Below are 20,658 nucleotides of genomic sequence, written 5' to 3' on the forward strand. Positions count from 1 at the left end.
CTGTAAACCTACTTCTCTAATTAAAAAAAGAAGAAAATGAGGGAGAATTTAAAATATTCACAGACAAACAGAAACTAAGAGAGTTCATCAACAAGAAACCTACTCTACAAGAAATACTAAAAGGAGTTCTGGGGCCTAAAAGGAGAAGACAGGAGAGGCTTGGAAGAGAGTGTAGAAATGAAGATTATCAGTAAGCATAATGATAAAAAGGGTAAAAAGACAAAAATAAGATAGGACATTGCACTGGTTTCAATCTTTATGTACCCCAGAAGAACCATGCTCTTATGACCCAGTCTTGTGGGTGCAGACTTATTGTGGGAGGGATCTTTTGATTAGGTTTGTTCAGGTTGTTTCCATGGAGATGTAACCCCACCCACTCAAGGTAGGTCTTAATTAGTTTACTGGCATCCTCTGTGAGAGGACAAAGGGCCGAGACATTTTTTAGAGAACTCAGAGATGCTTAGAGAGAAAATACCCAGAGACATTTTGGAGACAGACATTAAAATCAGAGCCAGCACAGACCCAGACACTTGGAGATGCAGACAGAAAGACATTTGGAGATGCTAAGAGATGAAGCCCAGAGTTTGCCCCGGAGAAGCTAAATGAGAACCCACAAATGCATAAAGAGAAAGCCACTGGAATCAGAAGCTGAAAGCAATGCAACACAGGAGCAAAGGACCATCAGACACCAGCCTTGTGCCTTCCCAGCTGATAGAGGTGTTCCGAATGCCATCAGCCTCTCTTCAGTGAAGGTATCCTCTTGTTGATCCCTTAGTTTGGATGCTTTTATGGTCTTAGAACCGTAAATTTGTAACCAAATAAACCTCCTTTATAAAAGCTATTCCATTTCTGGCATTTTGTATAACAGCAGCTTTAGCAAACCAGAACAGACATATAAAAGCCAAAAGATAAAATGGTTGAAATAAGTACTGCCTTTACAGTAATAACGTTGAATGTTAACAGATTAAACTCCCCAATCAAAAGACACAGATTGGCAGAATGGATTAAAAAAAATATGATCCATCTATATGCTGTCTACAAGAGACTCACCTTAGACCCAAGGATACAAGTAGGCTAAAAATGAAAGGTTGGAAAAAGATATTCCATGCAAACAGTAACCAGAAAAAGGACAAGGTAGTATTGGACAAAATATACTTTAAGGGCAAAACTGTTCGAAGAGACAAAGAAGGATGTTATATATTAATAAAAGGGGCAACCCACCAAGAAGAAATAACAATCAAATATTTATGGACCTAATCATGGTGCCTCAAAATACATGAGGGAAACATTGGCAACACTGAAGGGAGAAACAGATGTTTCTACAAAAATAATTGGAGACCTTGATACACCACTCTCATCAATAGATAGAACATCTAGACAGAGGATCAAGAGGGAAACAGAGAACTTGAATAATATGATAAATAAACTAGAGCTAACAGATATACACAGAACATTGTACCCAAAACAGCAGGACATACATTCTTCTCAAGTGCTCATGGATTGTTCTCCAGGATAGAGCACATGTTGGGTCACAAAACAGGTCTCAATAAACTTTAAAAGACTGAAATTATACAAAGCACTTTCATCATAATGGAATGAAGCCTGGAAATCAATAACAGGAGAGAACTGGAAAAGTCACAAATACATGGAGTTTAAACAACACACTCAACTGGTGGGTCAAAGAACAAATTGCAAGAAAAATCAGTAAATACCTCAAGATGAATAAAACACAACATGCCAAAACTTATGAGATGCAGAGAAGGCAGTGCTGAGAGGGAAATTTATAGCCCTAAATGTCCCCATTAAAAAAGAAGAAAGAGCTAAAACCAAAGGCCTAACTGCACACCTGAAGAAACAAGAAAGAGAACAGCAAACTAATCCCAAAACAAGCAGAAGGAAAGAAATAACAAAGACTAGAGGAGAAATAAATGAAATTGAGACTACAAAAACAATAGAATCAACAAAACAAAAAGTTTGGTTCTTTGAGATCAATAAAATTGACAAATCCTTAGCTATACTGACAAAATGTATGCCAGCTGATCCAGCAATTTTCCAACTGAAATTTGGTCTTAAGGAAGTCAGTACTCAAAAACCTATAACAAACATGTTCATTGTAGCATTTTTTTAAAAATAAAAGCTGTTCCTTTTAACCTGCGCATTTAAATCCCAAACTTCTAGTAAATACCTAAACACACAACTATATGGAAATGGAAATATTTTCACCAGATATTGTTGAGTGAGGAGATTTCTCATGTGATCCATTTTTAATTATAGAAAGCATTGTATAGATTTAACTGTTTGGAAGGATATTTCACAATAGTGACGCAACTCTGGGTGGTGAAAAATCACGGGTGATATATTTTTCATTGACAGTCTGCATTTTCTGTATACTTTTCCCAAAAATGGATGTGGAGCTTAACTGTATATTTTTTAAACACATAAACATCTTCAATTGTATTTCATTGGTCAGAACTCCTCATGCATTTTTTCCTTTTAGAAATGACATCTTTTTACATTTTAAATGTGAAAAATGCCTATTGCCAAAAAAAAAATCAGGAACTATAAACAAGACAAATTTGACACTATATCATGGACATCTTGGCATGTTAATATATGCAGATGTAAATCATCACTTTTGATGGATGTTGCTAAATGCTTGGCTGTTACAAAAGATGCCATGGCACAGCAACACAGATGAACCTCAAGAGCACTGTGCTGAATGAATGAAGCCAGACTCAAAAGGCCACATACTGCATGATTCTATTTACATGACATTCTGGAAAGGGCAAAACTTTGGGGACAGAAACAGATCAGTGGTTGCCAGGGTCTGAGGATGATGGGAGAGACTGACTACCAAGGGGCAACACTAGGGAACTTTGGGGAAGTGATGGAACTGTTTGGTGTCTTGACTGTGGTGTTCATCTGTTGAAACATATGGCCACATATGCCCCCCAGAAGTGATTTTTTTCTGTAAAAATTGAGAAGTGTAAAAAAAATTGAAAAATCATAAACTGAAAACAAAGTAATAATTGTAAAAGATGCTCCTAAGAGCAGCAGCCTTGCACACTTGCCCAGGTATAGCTTTGGGATCAGTCCCTACTACTGGAATTTCTTGGAGCTGCACTCATTACAGTGCTGCTCGAGTCTGAAATTTCCTGGAGGTTGGGGGACCTGAAGCTCCAATCACCCCCAAACATGCAAGGGACTCAGAAGTTTGAACAAAATCATCAAAGAAGAAGGAGGCCAACTTTGGTTGAGCACTCAAGTGCCAGGCACCGTGCTGGGCACATTACATCACTGCTGTCCGTTCCTAGCTGTGTGACCCTGAGCAGATGTCTTAGCATCTCTGAACCTGTTTCCTTTCCTGTTCAATGGAAATACCAGTAATACTTCTCAGGATTATTCTGAAGATGAAATGAACTGATAGAGGTAAAGCATTTACAACATGTCTTATATACAGTAATTGCTTGAAACATGTTCATTAGTATTATTACAAGTCATAATACTACTATTATTATCACTATCACAGCAAGAAACATTTACTGAGTGCTCACTGCACATCAGGCACTGTGATTTGCAAGTTGCATGCTTCGCCTTATTTAAAGCTTATATTCAACCCAGTGAGGCAATTATCAAGGTAGATGTGAATGCCTTATTTCAAGTAGACATTTTGACCTCAGTTTTACAGATGAGAAAATAAGGCTCAGAGAGGTGGAGTAACTTGCTCAAGGTCACACAGTAATAGTTGTACACAGGTCTGTGAGATTTCCAAGCCTACGCTCATGCCACTGACAGAGATGGGGTGGTGGTGGGGTGTGTAAAATAGAACCATTAAGGGCTGTGTGGCCTTGGGCAAGTTGCTCAACCTCTCTGAGTCTGGAAACCGGGCAGGATAACTAGTAGCTAAGTGTATTACCAGGTTCAAGAGTCAGGAATGGGAATGAAAGTTTGTTACAGTAGCTTGTTTGACAAATTAGAGCTCCTTAAAATGAAACAATTCTTTCATATATTGGAACACTTTGTTTCAACTATGTCCACATAGTCTCAAAACACTACTGAGAGTTCTTTTCATGTCATGTTTAGTCTGTCCTGGGAAGCTGATGAACACTTGGCTGGAAGGGCTTGGAGGTTAGGACTGCATGTACATAAACACACATCGTCACACACAAATGTGCTGTCAACATTTGTCTAAAGTGTGGTCTGATTATAAAGATGTTTTCCTTCTTAACTCTGTGGTTGATTAATTTAACATTCCTCATTAAAAGTTTAGATAGACATCACAACTGGGGGGTCTTTTACTTTTAAGATATACCTTTATTAGTTTTTTTCTGATTTAAAATTGATATGTGCTCACTGTAAATACAAAATTAAAGCATGCAGAAATATATCATGGAGAGAAACTGTGAGCACCTTAAAAACCCCTAACCCCCTCTCCCCTGAAATAACCAAAATTGGCAGCATGGGGTATGTTCTACAGAAGGTATGCGGAAATTGTTGACAGAGAATGGGGAAGATATGGACAAGGTAGACACTGATGAGAGAAATGATGAGAGTGAATGTCAAGCGTTCTTCAGTCCCATCTAACTGAATAAAGACAGGGTGGGAGGGCTGTCACATGGGAGAATGAAAAGACATAAGGGAATCCTAGCTGAGATTGAGCTTGGTAAGAGCAAATGGTTTAGTGGTGCTCTGACTCAAACAGGAGGGAAAAAAAAGTTACTGCCACATGGAACTTACATTCTAGTAGGAAAGCCAGGCATTAAATAAAGAATCCCAGAAATATATATAGAATTTCAATTACGATCATTGCTGTAGAGCAGTGAGTCTCAACCAAGGGTGATTCTGCCTCCCTGGGCCATTTGGCGATGTCTGGAGACATCTGTGGATGTCACAAGTGAGAGAGGAGGGCAGAGCTACTGGCCCCTAGTGGACAGAGGCCAGGCATGCGGCTAAACATCCTACAGTGCACAAGACGACCCTCATTGCAAAGAATTATCCAGCCCCAAATGTTGATAATACTGAGGCTGAGAAACCCTTCTCTGGAGGACAGGTTACACGGGGCTGCGAGACCAGATCACAGAGAAAGCTGCATCTGTTATGGTAGCACTTTAGATAAGATAAACCTCCAAATCCTACTGGCTTTGCTCATATGAATTCTGATAATTAATTCACAATCAGTTAATCCTCTGATGAATTATCAAAGGTTGGCTTCATAGGAAAGGGATCTGAGCCTCATTGGCTTCTCCCCACCCCCGCCCCAAGAGTATACACTGGAATAAACATCCAGCCACTGGGTTTGAGAACAAAACAATAAAACCAACTTGGATCTGGCATTCTGCCAGGGTTGTTTCTTTGGGTGTATGGGGATAGAATATAAGCATGATAGAGCAGAATGTTACAGAAAACGATGGCTGAATCAGGTCAAGTCACATCAGTTCCACTTTCAAATATCTCTTGAATTTCTCTACTTCACCATCATCCCCACTAGCTTCACCTCTAGCCTGGGAGAGGACAGTAGGCCCCTAAATGCCTTCTTCCACTTTTATCCGCCTAATTGCACATTCTCCACCAGGAGCCAGAGGGATACTTTTAAGAAATTTTTTATTTAACCAAAGGAATGCATGCATGTAATTCTGAAAACTCGAAGGGTAGTAAAGTGTTTACATATTAAAAACAGCCAACCCTGTTCCAATGTTTTCTAACCTCATTCCATTCCCCAGAAGCAACCATTTTCTGCATATAGCTAAATAATATGTTCATACCATTACTTTTTTATCAATTTTAATCATTATCCATTAATTCCTTCTTATGGTAGACGAGAATGTAGCTCCCTTCTATCCCCCTCCTCCCTATTCAATGCTCACATTTTTATGACTCCATAAATTTTCTTCACACTTGAGATAAATAGTATTTTCTAATTATGCTTCTTTCTTGGTTTTTTTTTTTTTTTTTTTTTTTCATTTTTCCTGAGGTTAATAATTGCCTCTTTTTTTCTCTGTTTGAATATCTCTGTACTTATTTAGTTGCTCCACCAGGACTGTCAAATGCCTACCAGTATTATTTTGTAAATGCTGAATACTTCTTTATTAGAGAATTGCACAAAATAAGATTCCCCTATACTACCCTATTATTAACAGCTAGCACTGGTGTGGTACATTTGTTACAATTAATAGCAGCACATTTTAATAACTGTATTATTAACTGTAGTCTGTAGCTTAAGTTAGGGTTCACTGCTTGTATTGTACAGTTCCATGGATTTTTTTAAAAAGTTTTTATTCTATTTCCCCCTTTTAACCACAATCAAATATATGATTCAGTGGTGTTAACTACATTCGCAACATTTGTGCTACCATCACCACCCTCCATTACCAAAGCTTTTTCACTGTCCCAAATAGAAACTCTATACATTTTAAGCCTTAACTCCCTATTCTCTACCCACACCCTGTCCCCTGGTAACCTATATTCTAGATTCTGACTCTATGAGTTTGTGTATTCTAATTATCTCATATCAGTGAGAGCATACAATATTTGTCCTTTTGTGTCTGGCTTATTTCACTCAACATGAAGTCTTCAAGGTCCATCCGTGTCACATGTATCAGAACTTCATTCCTTTTTACAGCTGAATAATATTCCATTGTATGTACATGCCGCATTTTGTTTATCCATTCATTGGTTGATGGACACTTCAGTTGCCTCCTTCTTTTGGCAATTGTAAACAATGTCACTACAAATGTCGGTGTGCAAACATCTGTCCAAGCCCATGCTTTCAATTCTTTTGAATATATACCTAGTCGTGGGATTGCTGGGTCCTACGGTACTTCTATACTTAGCTTTCTGAGGAATTACCAAACTGTCTTCCACAGTGGCTTCACCATTTTACACTCCCACCAGCAATAAGCAAGTGCTCCTATTTCTCCACATCCTCTCCAACACTTGCTATTTTCCATTTTTTTTTTTTTAATAGCAGCCATTCTAGTGGGTGAGAAACAGTATCTCCCTGTGGTTTTGATTTGCAATTCCCCAGTGGCTAATGATGTTGAGCATCTTTCCATATGCTTTTTGGCCATTTATATGTCTTCTTTGGAGAAATGTCTATCCAAGTCTTTTGCTCATTTTAAACTGGGTTGTTTGTCTTTTGGTTGTTGAGTTAAAGGATTTCTTTACATATTCTGGATATTAAACCCTTATCAAATATGTGGTTTTCAAATATTTTCTCCTATTGTGTAGGCTGTTATTTTACTTTCATGATAAAGTCCTTTGAGGCACAAAAGATTTAAATTTTGTTGAGGTCCCATTTACCTATTTTTTGCTGCTTGTGTTTTTGGAGTGTAAAGTGTAAGAAGCCATTGCCTAACACAAGGTCCTGAAGACGTTTCCCTACGTTTTCTTCTAGTTTTACAGTTCTAGTTCTTATATTTAGGTCTATGATCCATTTGGAATTGATTTTTGTACGAGTTAATTTTTTAATTTATTGAGACTTGTTTTGTGATTTAAGAAAAGGTCTATCCTGGAAAATGATCCATGTGCACTTGAGAAGAAAGTGTTGGGTGAAGTGATCAATATATGTCTGTTAGGTCTAGATGGTTTAGAGCATTGCTGAGGTCTTGTATTTCCTTATTGATCTTCTGACTAGATGTTCTATCCATTATTGAAAGTTTCCCCCTTCAAATGTCACTATTTGCTCCATATGTTTTGGGGCTCTGCTGTTAGCTGTATATGTATTTATAATTGTTATGACTTCTTCTTGAATTGATCCCTTTTTCAGTATATAATGACTAACTTTGTCCCTCACAACTGCTTTTTACTTAAAGTCTATTTTATCTGTTATTAGCATAGCTGCCCCAGCTTTCTTTTGCCTACTACTTGCCTGGTATTTTTTTTTTCATCCTTTCACTTTCAGTTGACTTACATCTGGATTTAACGTGAGTCTTTTTTAAACACTATATAGTTGGGCCATGTTTTTTTAATCCATTCAGCCAATCTCTGCCGTTTGGACTTCCTAGATGTGCATATTCACATCTTTTGCTAAGTCTGGGAAGTTTTCTGTCATTATTTCTTTGAATGTTCCCTCTGACCCTTACTTTCTTCTCCTTTTGGGGCCCCCATAATGAGTATATTGGTATGCTTGCTGGTATCTCATAGGTCTCTTAGGCTATTTTCACTTTTTTTCTTCTTTTTTTTTTCTTTCTGCTCCTCATCCTGAATCATTTCAATTGTCTTGTGTTCAAGTTTGCTGATTCTTCTGCCAGCTCAATCTGCTTTTCAAACCCTCCTGGAAATTTTTCATTTCAGTTATTCTGGTCTTCAACTCCAGTAGTTTTATTTGGTTCTTTTTTTAAATTTCTATCTAAACACTGAGAGTCTTGTATGGCTCAGTCATTGTCTTCTTGATATGCTTTAGTTCTTTCTCTGTATTTTCCTTCATCCCCTTAAGCATATTGAAGATTACTTTTTTATAGTTTTTGTTCAGTATGCCCACAGTCTGATCTTCTTCATTGATGTTTTCTGGATTTTTATCCTCTTCCTTTGGATGGGCCATCATTTCCTGTTTTTGTTTGTCTCGTAATCTTTTGTTACACACCTTGCATTTTAATATTTTAAAACATTAGCTCTAGAATTTATTCTCTGAGATATGTTTCTTGAGCATGTAACCAGCTAGTGGTAAGACTGAGATTGTCTTGAGTGTCAGCCCTCCTATCAGGAAGGCAAATGTAGATAGAGTACAGGGTCCTCCCTGTCTTCTCGGGGCTGCCTCTTGTCCTGGGCTTGTGCCTGCCAGCGGCCTTCCAAGTTCCCGTTTACAGGAGTTTGAAAGCCCCCTCTACTTCCCAGGGGACCAACGTTCTCCTGGGTGTTCCACTACAGTGTTAAAACAGGTAAGCCTTTGCCCCTGGCTGTCAGCCTCATTCATCTCTTAGACTGCTTTCATTGCCCCAAGCTGCTTTTGTCTGGAGGACAAATTCTGGGAGAAGGGGCACACCTTCCAAAGTCAGTCCTTCCCAGCCAGAACAAGGCCAGGGACCAACTAAGGGGAGCTGGCTGACTCCCACGTGCCCAGGAGAAGGGATGAGGGAGGGGCCAGGAGGGGCACCAGAAGCTTCTTCCAAGGCTCCCCAAAGCTGTGCTTTCTTGTTCTGCCCAGAAAATGCATCCCCCCTACTGTCCTCTGGAGCGCTGAGGAAGCCTACTTTCCTGAAGTTCTCTTCCGTCGTCCTTGTCCAGGGCAGGTTAGGACCACGGCCACCCTCAGAGCCGGGCCCCCAGTGATCTGAAGTAGCTAATCAAAAGCCTTGATCTAATTGGATTAGATCTTGAAATTGAAGAAAATCTAGGTGCCCTGAGTTGCTGTGATTATTTTGCTGTTCTCCCAGCTTGCTCGCTCTGGTATCTGGTGGTTGGCAGGCATCCAGCAGTAGAACGTGAAGAAGGAAGCTCAAGCAGCTGTAACAGTATCCCGACTCGGTCTTATGCAGCAGTAAGCACCCCCTGGCCAATCACGGAACTTGGGGGGCTGTCTAGGCCACAGCTCGTAAAAAATCTTATAGAAACTTCTGTGTGAGTTCATTGCATAGCACATGTAACTGGTGGGGACCTCTGGGTGACAGAACAGGGAGGTCGGATTTTTTTAAAGTTTCAGTGAGAGATTTGGTTTTTAATTGACCATCAGGTATTCCTGCTTAGACCAAAGTGTAGCTGTAGGGTAGGGGGACACCTCAGGTAGACAACTACTTACTTACTAAACTCTCAGATGCATAAAGGTCTGTTTTCTCATCCTGGCTTTGTGCAACCCTCTATGTGATCTTGAGCAAGTAATTTGCCCTCTTTGAGTCTTTGTTTTTCTCTTCTCCATGATGGCACTATTTTAGTACAATAGCTGCCACCCAGGGCTGCTGTGAGGATTAATTGAGAGCATGTGTTAATCACATGGCAAACAGGAAGCACTCAATAACTGGTAGTTAATACTATCATTTATCCAGCATCTAATGTATGTCATGTACCATGCCAGGATACATGTGTTATACATGTTAATCAATTAATCCTTGAAGCAACGCTATGAAATAAACATATTCATAACCATCCTATAGGTGAGGAAACTACATCCAGAGAGGTTATGTCACCTATTGGAAATCCCAAAATGAGAAAGAGGGACAGCTAGAATTTGAATCATAAAAGACGGTTTGAATAATTTGGAGGGCTAACGTCAATTAATATTCATTTAGGCAAAAACAACAACAACAAAAAAGGCACCCAGTGTTCTTTTTTACTTCAATTGTTCTTTTTCACTTTAATTTTTATTCTTCTTATTTGTGTGTATGTGGTAATGAAAATGTTCAAAAATTAATTTTGTTGATGAACACATAACTATATAATGGTACTGTAAACAACCGAATGTACTCTTTGTATGACTGCATGGTATGTGACTATATCTCAATAAAAATGAATTAAAAAAAATCCAATTGCCAATTCAGCAACACTTGACAAATACTTGTCATGCATCTACTTGCCACCAGGTACCGTGCTAGATGAATGTCCTGTGATCACAAGTCCTGCGATGTTAGAACTTTCCTTGGTACGTGACTAAAATTTTAAAAAAAGAAAAAGAAAAACAAGCCCTAAATAAGAATACGTTGGAAGGATACCCCAACTTATTTCTGTAGGTTGTGCTGCATGAGAAGACTGGAATGTTCTGGAAAGGGAGAGACTGGTGTTCTCTGCCACCCACCTGCTCTCTGCGGACAGGCAAAAACAACTCTCCAGGCTGGTGGAGAGGCTTGAGTCTTCATTAGTTTATACTTATAGAGTGTGTTTTCAGAAGTGCCTTCCTGGCCAAAGCGGGGCTGTCCCCCATATGGGCAAGCAGACCCTAGGCAATCGGTAGTCAATAAGAGAGGCAGAATTTCTCAAGGCAGGCACACAAGTGGAGACACACAGCCCAATACCCCTGCCTTGCCTTCCACATCTCGCAGCTGCAAAATCACAATCGAGAAACAACCAACTCTTAGCTGGAGAGAACCACCTACAGACTGCAACAGCTTTTCACGTCTGGGGGGGCCCAGCCACCCCCATCTCCCCCCATCTTCTCTTCCCAACAGGGAAACAGACTGGAGACTCTGAACTTTCTTTTAGCAATCTGAGTCTAGATACTGCTTTATTGCATTATGAAGAAAGACGCGTCCCCAGTACCCACTGTTCTAGTTTCAAAAGCCGCCCAAAGCAAACACTGTAAAATGCACTGGCTTTAACTATGGAAATGTATTAGCTCTCAAGCTTATGGTTTCCAAGCTGGGAAAAATGATCAAATCAAGGCATCACCTGGCAATGCTTTCTCCCCGAAAACTGGCTGCCAGCAATCCTGACTCCTCTGTCACAAGGCACAGTACGTGGAGGCATCTGCTGGTCTCTCCCTTCTCTTCTGGGTTTCGTTGCTTTCAGCTGCTTGCTTCCATGGCTTTCTCTCTCCTTGTCTGAATTTCATTCTCTTATAAAGGACTCCAGTAAGAGGATGAAGACCCATCCTGGGCCACGCCTTAACTGAAGTAACCTTATCAAAATGCGCTACTTACAATAGGTCCACGCCCACAGGAATGAATTAGCTTTAAGAACATGATCGTCTGGGGCACATACAGTTCCAAACCATCATACCCAGAGATGACAACCATTGACATGCTGCCACTTCCTTTCGCCTTTTTTTTTTTCAGTAATGCATATTTTTCTAGAGTTGTGATTTCTTCTTCTTCCCCCTTTGTGTGTGTGTGTGTGTACAAGATTGGATATTATGATTTTCTGAAACATAGCCACTCCAATTTCTGATTGGTAGACCATTACACTCATCCTCACTAATAATTATAAAATGTAACTTAAAACAATGAGACACCACTTGGGGCCCTATGACATTAACAACAAACACTTCTGTTATTTATATTACTGTGTCAGGCACTGTTCTAAGTGCCCTACACAGATTAACTTATTTGATCCTTCAGTGAATTTGATAATATGGGTTCTATTTATTATCCCCACTTTACCAGTGAGGAAATAGAGGCACAGATAAGTCACATAGCTTGCCTAAGATGACACATCTAATAAAGGACAAAGCTGAGATTTGAACTCAGGCAATCCATCGCCAGACACCATCTAGCTAAAGACAAGGCAATTTAAGCATAAATAAGGATAATGTATTGAATACATCAACTACATTTGCATCCATGAGTTCATAACAGTAATGAAAAATAATGAAAAATAACGCTGGTTACTTTGGGGGGATGCTAAGAAACCAATTCAGTATTTTGAAAATTGGAAAATAAAAGGAAAGAATTAAGCATTTATCTTGTGTCTCCTATAAGATTGGTACATCAGGGTAATAAAAAGGTAGAGTACATGAAGTTTCTCTCCAGAAAAGTATTCCAGCCAGTAAACAAAGAAGGAACGATAAAATGAGAAGAACACCATTTTGTAACCCTAACGGATTCACGGATTTTGGCAGTGACCATCCGCGGCTGCTAACATCCCAAGAGAAACACAAGCAGGTGTTCTTTACCTCCCGATGGAAGAACAGGACATCCCCTATGAAGTAGTTTTGCAATAATAATAATAACAAAAATTGAACTTGAATGTGATCATGCCCTAGGCCTAACTACCAGTTTACAGGAAATGCGGGGGGACAGAGGAACATGTTAAAAGACACCAGAGGCACCAACTTGCCACTCACATCAGGAGCCATCCTGGAAGTGGCTCCTGAGCCACAGCCGAGCCTTTGGATGCTACATTCTTCCAGCTGACATCTTGGCGGTAACCCCATAAGATGCCCTGAGCTGGAAACACTCAGCTAAGCTGGTCCTGAATTCCCAAGCCACAGAAATTGTATGAGAAAATAAATGTTTGTTGTGGTTAAAAAAAAAAAAAAAAGCACCACAGGACAACCTACAGAATGAGGAAAAATATATGGAAATCATATATCTGATAAGGGTTTAATATTAAGAATATATAAAGAACTAGTACAAATCAGCAACAAAAAAAAAACAACCCAGTTAAAAAATGAGCAAAGGACTTGAATAGACACTTCTCCAAAGAAGATACACCAATGGCCAATAAGCACATGAAAAGATGCTCAACATCATTAGCCACTAGAGAAATGTAAATCAAAACTACAATGACATACCACTTCATCACCCACTAGGATTGTTATTATTTAAAAAAAAAAAAAGAGAAGGAAAATAACTGGTGATGAGGATGTAAAGAAACTGGAACCCTCATACATTGTTGGTAGGAATGTGAAGTAGTTTAGCCACCATGGAAAACAGTTTGGCAGTTCCTCAGAAAGTTAAACATAGAATTACTGAATGCTTAAACAAGAACTGAAAGCAGGGACTCCGAGAGATACTTGTACAGTGTTGTTCATAGCAGCATTATTCACTATAGCCAAAAGGTAGAAACAACCCAAGTATTCATCAATGAATGAATGGGAAAAAAAAAAGTGGTGTGTATATGGAATACTACTCAGTCGTTAAAAGGAATGAAGTTCTGGTACATGCCATAACATGAATGAACCTTAAAGACGTCGTGTTAAATGAAATAAGCCAGACCCAAAAGGATAAATATTGTATGATCTCACTTATATGAAATAAGTAGAATATGTAAATTCATAGGATCAGAAACTAGAATTTTGGTTACCAGGGGCCAGATGTGGGGAATGGGGAATTAGTGCTTAATTGGTACAGAGTTTCTGTTTGGGATGATGGAAAAGTTTTGGTAATGGATGGTGATAATGGTGGCATAATATAACATTGTGACTATAATTAATACCAGTGAGGTGTATATCAGAAAGTGGATAAAACGGGAAAATTTATGTTGTATATATGTCATCAGAATAAAGTTTTTTAAAAATCCATAGAACTGTACAACACAAAGAATGAACCATAATTTTAACTATGGACTCTAGTTAATGGTATAATTATAATATCTTTTCAACAACTGTAACAAAATAACCATACCAATGTAAAATATTAATAATAGGGCAAACTGGGGGAGGAGCAAAGGGGTGATTATATGAGAACTGTGTACTTTCTGCAGGATTTTTCAGTAAACCTACAACCACTCTAATAAAAAAAAAAATTCTGGAGACTCCTGGACCAAGATGGGGGGATAAGTTGCTCCATGGTGCCATTCCCCCACAGAATCTTTGAACAACTAGCAAAAACTAGCAAAGCCATCTACCTTAAAACTTTGAAAACAGTTGAAGGACTGCAGTAACTGGGCAAGTGCTGAATCAAGAAAACGGCAGTCAGAGCTCCTGGAGCCCTTCCAGCCCCTCCCCCATCCCTCCCTGACATGGGTAGAGCCAGCCTGTGCTCCCATTTTGGGTCCCTGGCACTCTTCCAGGGGTGCAGAGTACCCCTGTGCACATACTGGGGTGCCCACAGATCACTGCCAATCTATCAGTTGAAGCCTGAAAGACTGAACCAGGAAATGGTCTTGGGCTCACCCTCCCAGCACTGCAGGAAGCAGCAGCCTTTAGAGATAAGGCAGTGTAAGAAATAATTAAGTCAAAGCAGCCTTGGGCAAACCTGCACGAAGTCAACAATAGAGCACCAAGGAGGAGGTGAAAATCTATTTCATAGGGAGTATAGGGGGCATTTGAATTCCTAAAAATGGGGAATCCCATTTCAAATCAGAGACCTAATCTCAAAACTGGAGCATCCAAGAAAAGAAGAGTGAACTAAACCCAATGCGAGCAGAAGGAATGAAATAACAAAGACTAGAGAGGAGATAAATGGAATAGAGAATTAAAAAACAATAGAGAATAAAAAATAAAATAAAACAACAAAACCAAAAGTTGTTTCTTTGCAAATATCGATGAAATCGACAAACCTTTGGCCAGACTGCTGAAGAAAAAAAGAGAAAGGACACAAATTATTAAAATCAGAAATGAAAGGGGAGACATTACCACCAACCCCACAGAAATAAAAAGGATTATAAGAGGATACAACTATACGCCAACACATTAGATTACCCAGGTAAAATGGACAAATTCCTAGAAAACATACAAGCTACCCACACTGACTCAAGAAGAAATAGAAGATCTCAACAGACCAATAGTAAAGAGACTGACAGTAAACTGGGGCAGCTGAATAAGAGAGGACTCTGTAATTTAAAAATAGAAAGTTCACAGCAAAAAGAGGTTTTGGGTAGTTCCAAGAGAGGGGATGAAAGTCCATTTAGGACCAGCCTTAACAAAAATCCCAGAATAAAGATCAAGTCATTCTTGCTCATTTACTCTATTGCAGACTCCAGCTGGCCATCACAGAGAAAGGAGACTTATAAGAATTAAAAATAAAGTATGTTGAGGCTTCTATGGTTTTCTGGCATTCCTTTTATTTTGAATTTCCCTGTTTCAAATGCCTGGGTCTCCACCCAAGATGATCTTGGAAAATGTTATAAATGTAGGTTAAACACATAAAACATTCAAGTTAGAGAAAAACAGGGGAGTCACAGAATATATAAACACAAACATGCATTTATTTCTATATATATTTGTATCAGTAACATTTAATCGAAATAACACCTACCTGGAGAGGTTCCTCAGGAGCAGACTCTGAGCCATTCATTCTTAGGGCAAGAAGCCAAAAAAGAGGATGAGGTACACCTCCACCCACCTTGGGGGTCTGGAACCACCTCCAGCTCTTCTAGAAGCACAAGAAAGACACAGTTATCCCTTATCTTTGCATTGCTCTGGGTGGTCATTGAAGCAGGAACCAAGAGCAAGTTTCAAAAACAAGATTTAAACATGAGCCTTTCAAGATCTTTTTCTTCTATGATGATTCACTCCTTAGTTGGCAAAGTTCTGTTTTCTCCTGATGGATTTCTATTAGTATCAGGATCCTCTAGGAATTCAAGATGGCTGGGTTTTTGCCCTTCTCTGGAAATAGGGCTTTTGGACATTACAGAGGTCCCTGGCCAAATAACACCCTTCGACCCATCATGAAAGGTTTAGAACAGCACTAAGTTTGCTGGCCTTGAGTTCCCAAGTCTCCACAAGACTTGCTGACCTCAAGGATCCTGTACCAGTAACTTCTACTGCATAACAAATCATCCCAAAACTTTGTGGCTTAAAACAAGTCATTTATTGAGCTCGTGATTCTGTATGTCAGTGATATGGGCTGGGCTCAGCTGCACAGCCTGGTCTGGGTCAGGCTTAGCTGATCTTGGCTGGGCTCACTCATGTCTCTGAAACCAACTGCTGGGTGGTCTGTGGGCTGACTATCACCTGGGACACCTTGGTTCTCTTCCACAGGGCCTCTCCTCTCACAACAGGCCAGCTCAGTTTTGTTCATATGGTGATCTAGGGTTCGAAGTGTAGTAGGAGAGCAAGCACCAACATACAACTTTTCAGACCTCTTCATGCACCATGTTTGCTAACATCCCATTGGCCAAACAATCACGTGGCCAAGATAGATTCTACTAATTGATGGGGAGATGTTCACTATTCCATTGCAAGGGCATAGATGCTGGGAGGGGAAAATTTTGTGGCCATTTTTATAATCTACCAGAGTTCCTTTCAATTTCAAGATCCTATCAGATTCTGGAATATTTACGGACTATCTACTAGGTCCCTAATAACACCTCAAGCTTACAAACTTAGGGGCCAAGAGCCTAGGGAAGTGAGTTTAGATACAGTATTCTATGAATCAACACGGGCCAGAACAGGAATTAGTTAAGAATATATCCTCCATATATGGTTAAGTGGGAAAAACAAAACGAAACAAAGTAAGTATATAATGTATGACCCCATTTTTGCTGATCCTATCTGTGGTAGGCTGAATTATGTACTCCAGGAAAAAACAAACAAACAAACAAAAAAACATGTTCTTAATCCATTCCTGTGGGTGTGAGCCCCTTGTAAGTAGGACCTTTTGAAGATGTTATTTTTAGTTAAGGTGTGGTCCAACTGAATGAGGTTGAGTCTTAATCCTGTTATTGGGGGCTTTTTTTCTTTTTCTTTTTTTGCTAGTTTCTGGTATACTGGGAGCTTTTTAAGAGAAAGCCACATGGAGTAGCGAGAAGCCAGAATCAATAGAACCCAGAAAAAAAAAGAGAGGACATTGCCATGTGACAGGAAAGCTAAGGATCCCAAGGATTGCCAGCCAGAAAGCTTATGACTCTAGAAAAAAGCAAGCTTCCAGACTCTGAAACTATGAACCAATAAATTCATGTTGTAAAGCTAACCCATTAGGTAGCATTTATCTTAGTAGCCTGGGGAACTAAGACTCCATCATATTATTATATTATATAAATCTTTATATGAGTATATATGCATAGAAAAAAAAGCCTGGAAATACACATACCAAAATGTTAACAGTACTTATCTCAGGTTGGTGGGATAATGGACTAGTTTCATTTATTTAATTTTTATTTTCTAAATATTTTAATGGGCCCATATTATATTTAAAATTTAAAACAATTTTAACATTAATTGTATATTAATTTTTAAAAGAATCTTACAACTCCTAGTACACTCTATTCCAAAGAGGCATTTTCATACTCTGATGGTTGGAGAACATAATGCCTTTCAGAAGAGTAATTTGACAACACTTAGCTAAAGATTTTTTTTACCCTGCGACCTAGAAACTGCACTTTAAAAATGTATCCTAAAGTAATTATTGTGGATGTACCCAAGAATGTTTATCACAGGATTGTTTATAATAGCTCCCTCTCCTGAACTAAAAAAAAAATGTAGCAACAATTATCAGTAAGCAAAGGCTTAAATGAATTATGGTACGACTACAAGAGGATCTGCCCTTTAGACATTCAAATGATGCTGTAGACCAGGGATGCATTAGTTCTGATTTTTAACAAGTTCCCAGGAGATACAGATGCTGCTGGTTCATGGAGTACAGTTTGATAACCCCTGTTGTATGTATATGTATATTAAAATCATGAAAAGATGTCTATAATGGTAAGAGAAAAGAACAGTTTACAAAGCTGCATGCAGAGCATGATCCTAGTTTTATAAATATACATAGTACATATATGTGTGTATAAATGTATAGCAAAAGGTCTGTCAGGATGCTCTCCAAACTGGTGACACTAATACCCTTTGGAAAGAGGAGGGAGATATAAGAAGTGAAGGAGTAATGAGGAAGGAAGATCATAATGGTTAATTTTTACAATAATAGATTTGCATATTATTTGTGTAATTTGAAATTATTAAAAAATAGAAATCACATATATACATTATTAAAGAATAGAAAATATATGTATATATGTAACACCTAGAAGGAGGTTGTTTTCATTTTCTCATTGCTAAAGCAAATACCATGCAATAGGTTGGCAGAAACAATGGGAATATATTGGCTCAGGATTTTGAGGCTGGGAGATGTCCAAATCAAGGCACCATCAAAGCAATGCTTTCTTCACAAAGATTGGTGTTCCGGGGCTGGCTGCCAGTGATCCTTGGTCCCCGGCACCTCTGTCACATGACAATGCACACAGTGGCCTCTCCTGCCTGTCCCTTCGCTTTTGTGTTCTGTTGACTTTCAGCTTCTGGCTGCTCCCTTTGTGGCTTTCTCCCTCTCTCTCTGTTGCTTTCCCTGAAAGACCAATAGGATTAAGAGCCATGCTGAGTCAGTTGGGCCACACCCCAACTGAAGCAACCTCATCAAAAGGTCTTATTTACCATGGGTTCACACGCACAGGAATGGATTAAGTTTAAGAACAGGTTTCTCTGAGGTACATAGCTCCAAGCCACAACAAAACGTAAATAGTCCTTATTTCTGGGTTGCTAGATTATGGCTAAATTTTTATTATATTCTTATGAGTATCCAATGTTTCTAAATTTTTGCATCGAAGCAATATTACTTATGTAATAAAACAATAAAAGTAACGTGTAAGTAAAATCATTAGTAATAATATACATTTGTATTTAATAGTAGTATTCACAGTGTCCAAAATATACTAGGGTGCATACACACAGCATAAAATGAGATAAGGCCCCTGTCTGCAAAGAGCTTTCTGAGAGAGATAATCCCCTCAGCTCTGAGGGTCTAGAAGGAGAACGCATGTACAGTCAGTGAGGTTAACTAATATACTATGTCTTATGGATAGTGGGGTGGTTTGAAGCTGTATAGACCCCAGAAAAGTATGTTCTTAAAGCTAATCTATTCCTGTGTGTGTGGACCCACTGTATGCAGGATCTTTTAGTGAGTAGGATCTTACGTTAAGATGTACGCACCTCATTTAGGATGGCTCTTATTCCTGTTACTGGAGTCCTTTACAAGCGAATGAAGTTCAGACAAAGAGAGAAAGACATAGATGAGCGAGAAAGCCACAGAAGCACAGAGAGAAAACCACAGAAAGCAACAAAACCTGCAAGAGAAGGGAGAGACCAGCAGACACTGCCATGTGCCTTGCCACCGGACAGAGGAGACCAGGACTGCTGCAGCCTGTCTTCGGGGAGAAAGCATTGCCTGAAGATGCCTTGATTTGGACATTTTTCACAGCCTCAGAACTGTAAGCTTGTGAACTAATAAATTCCTATTATTAAAAGCCAACCCATGTTGGTATATCGCATTTCAGCAACCTAAAACAGATAGCAAGGCATTTTGTTAGTTCTGGACAGAGTTGAAGTCCTTCTGCCTTGCCTTGCCAATAACAGTCCTATTTGACACACTGAACCATTTGCAAGATTTTATCATTAAGGCTGCACATGAGTAGCATGACATCACAGACGGAGGCATCTCAGACGATTACCCTTGTCAGCTCCTTGTGAGTCACTGCCCATGGCCCCATCATGAAGTAAAATGCACTGGGGTCCATCTTCCACGTCCTTTAATGCATAGCTGGAGGACTGTAGAAGGGTCAGGCAGCCATTCCTTCCACATCAACTTAGCAAACTCTGCCAGAGAAAGAATCAGAAACTCAAGGAACAGAATGGAGTAGAAGAAAGCCAGAAGGATGGAAAAGCAGCTCTACTAAGTGAGAACTGTGAGATGCTGAGCAGGTGATTTACCTCCGAGCTTTGGCTTTCCCACCTGCCCGATGCAGACAAGAATCCCTTTCTGCTGCCTTTCCTTGCCTCCTTCTTTAACAGAATTGGCTTTTTCTTTTGAGAACCACACTCAAGGTGATTCTGATGAAACTGTCCACTAAAGATCAATCCAAAGGTGGGTAAACGGCCAGAGGGTGTCTGGAAGTATTGACATGATATGGATGATTGGAGACAGAGTTTCTTACCTTCTGAGAGAAGGCAGCCTGCAGCTCTCAATGGTGGACAGAGAAAGAAAAGTGGTTTTCATGAACAAAATTGACCAAAGATTTTGTTTACTTCAGGGTTTCTCAACCTTGGCATTGTTGATATTTGGGGCTGGATAATTCTTTGTTGTGGGAAGGTGTCTTATATATCGTAGGATGTTTAGCAGCATCCCTGTTCTCCACCCACTATATGCACCCCACCTCCACTGTGACAACCAAAAATCTCTCCAGATATTACCAAGAGTCCCCTAAGACACAAAATCACCTGGGTTGAGCACCACTGATTTAACCAAGGCCCCACTCTAAAAAAGCAATTGCAACATGGGTTTATCCTTGATTACAAAAGAGTCAAACTTATCTGATTTGGTTGGAGCCAAGAATTCAGACATCTCTCCATATAAAGTACCAGAAGCA

At 39.4% G+C, this 20,658-nt stretch overlaps 1 long non-coding RNA gene across 1 annotated transcript in view; it reads right to left on the minus strand.

Annotated features, from left to right (window-relative positions):
- LOC119519404 overlaps positions 1-20,263 on the minus strand; it is a 39,121-nt gene extending 18,858 nt beyond the window's left edge. The window contains exons 1-2 of the long non-coding RNA XR_005214016.1: positions 20,227-20,263; positions 15,564-15,680 (exon numbers count right to left, since the gene is read on the minus strand). This is a non-coding gene — a long non-coding RNA (uncharacterized LOC119519404). The remainder of the gene's footprint in view (positions 1-15,563; positions 15,681-20,226) is intronic.
- Between the last annotated feature and the right edge of the window lie 395 nt (positions 20,264-20,658).

Source organism: Choloepus didactylus, chromosome 23, assembly GCF_015220235.1.
Source record: "Choloepus didactylus isolate mChoDid1 chromosome 23, mChoDid1.pri, whole genome shotgun sequence".
NCBI lineage: Eukaryota > Metazoa > Chordata > Mammalia > Pilosa > Megalonychidae > Choloepus > Choloepus didactylus.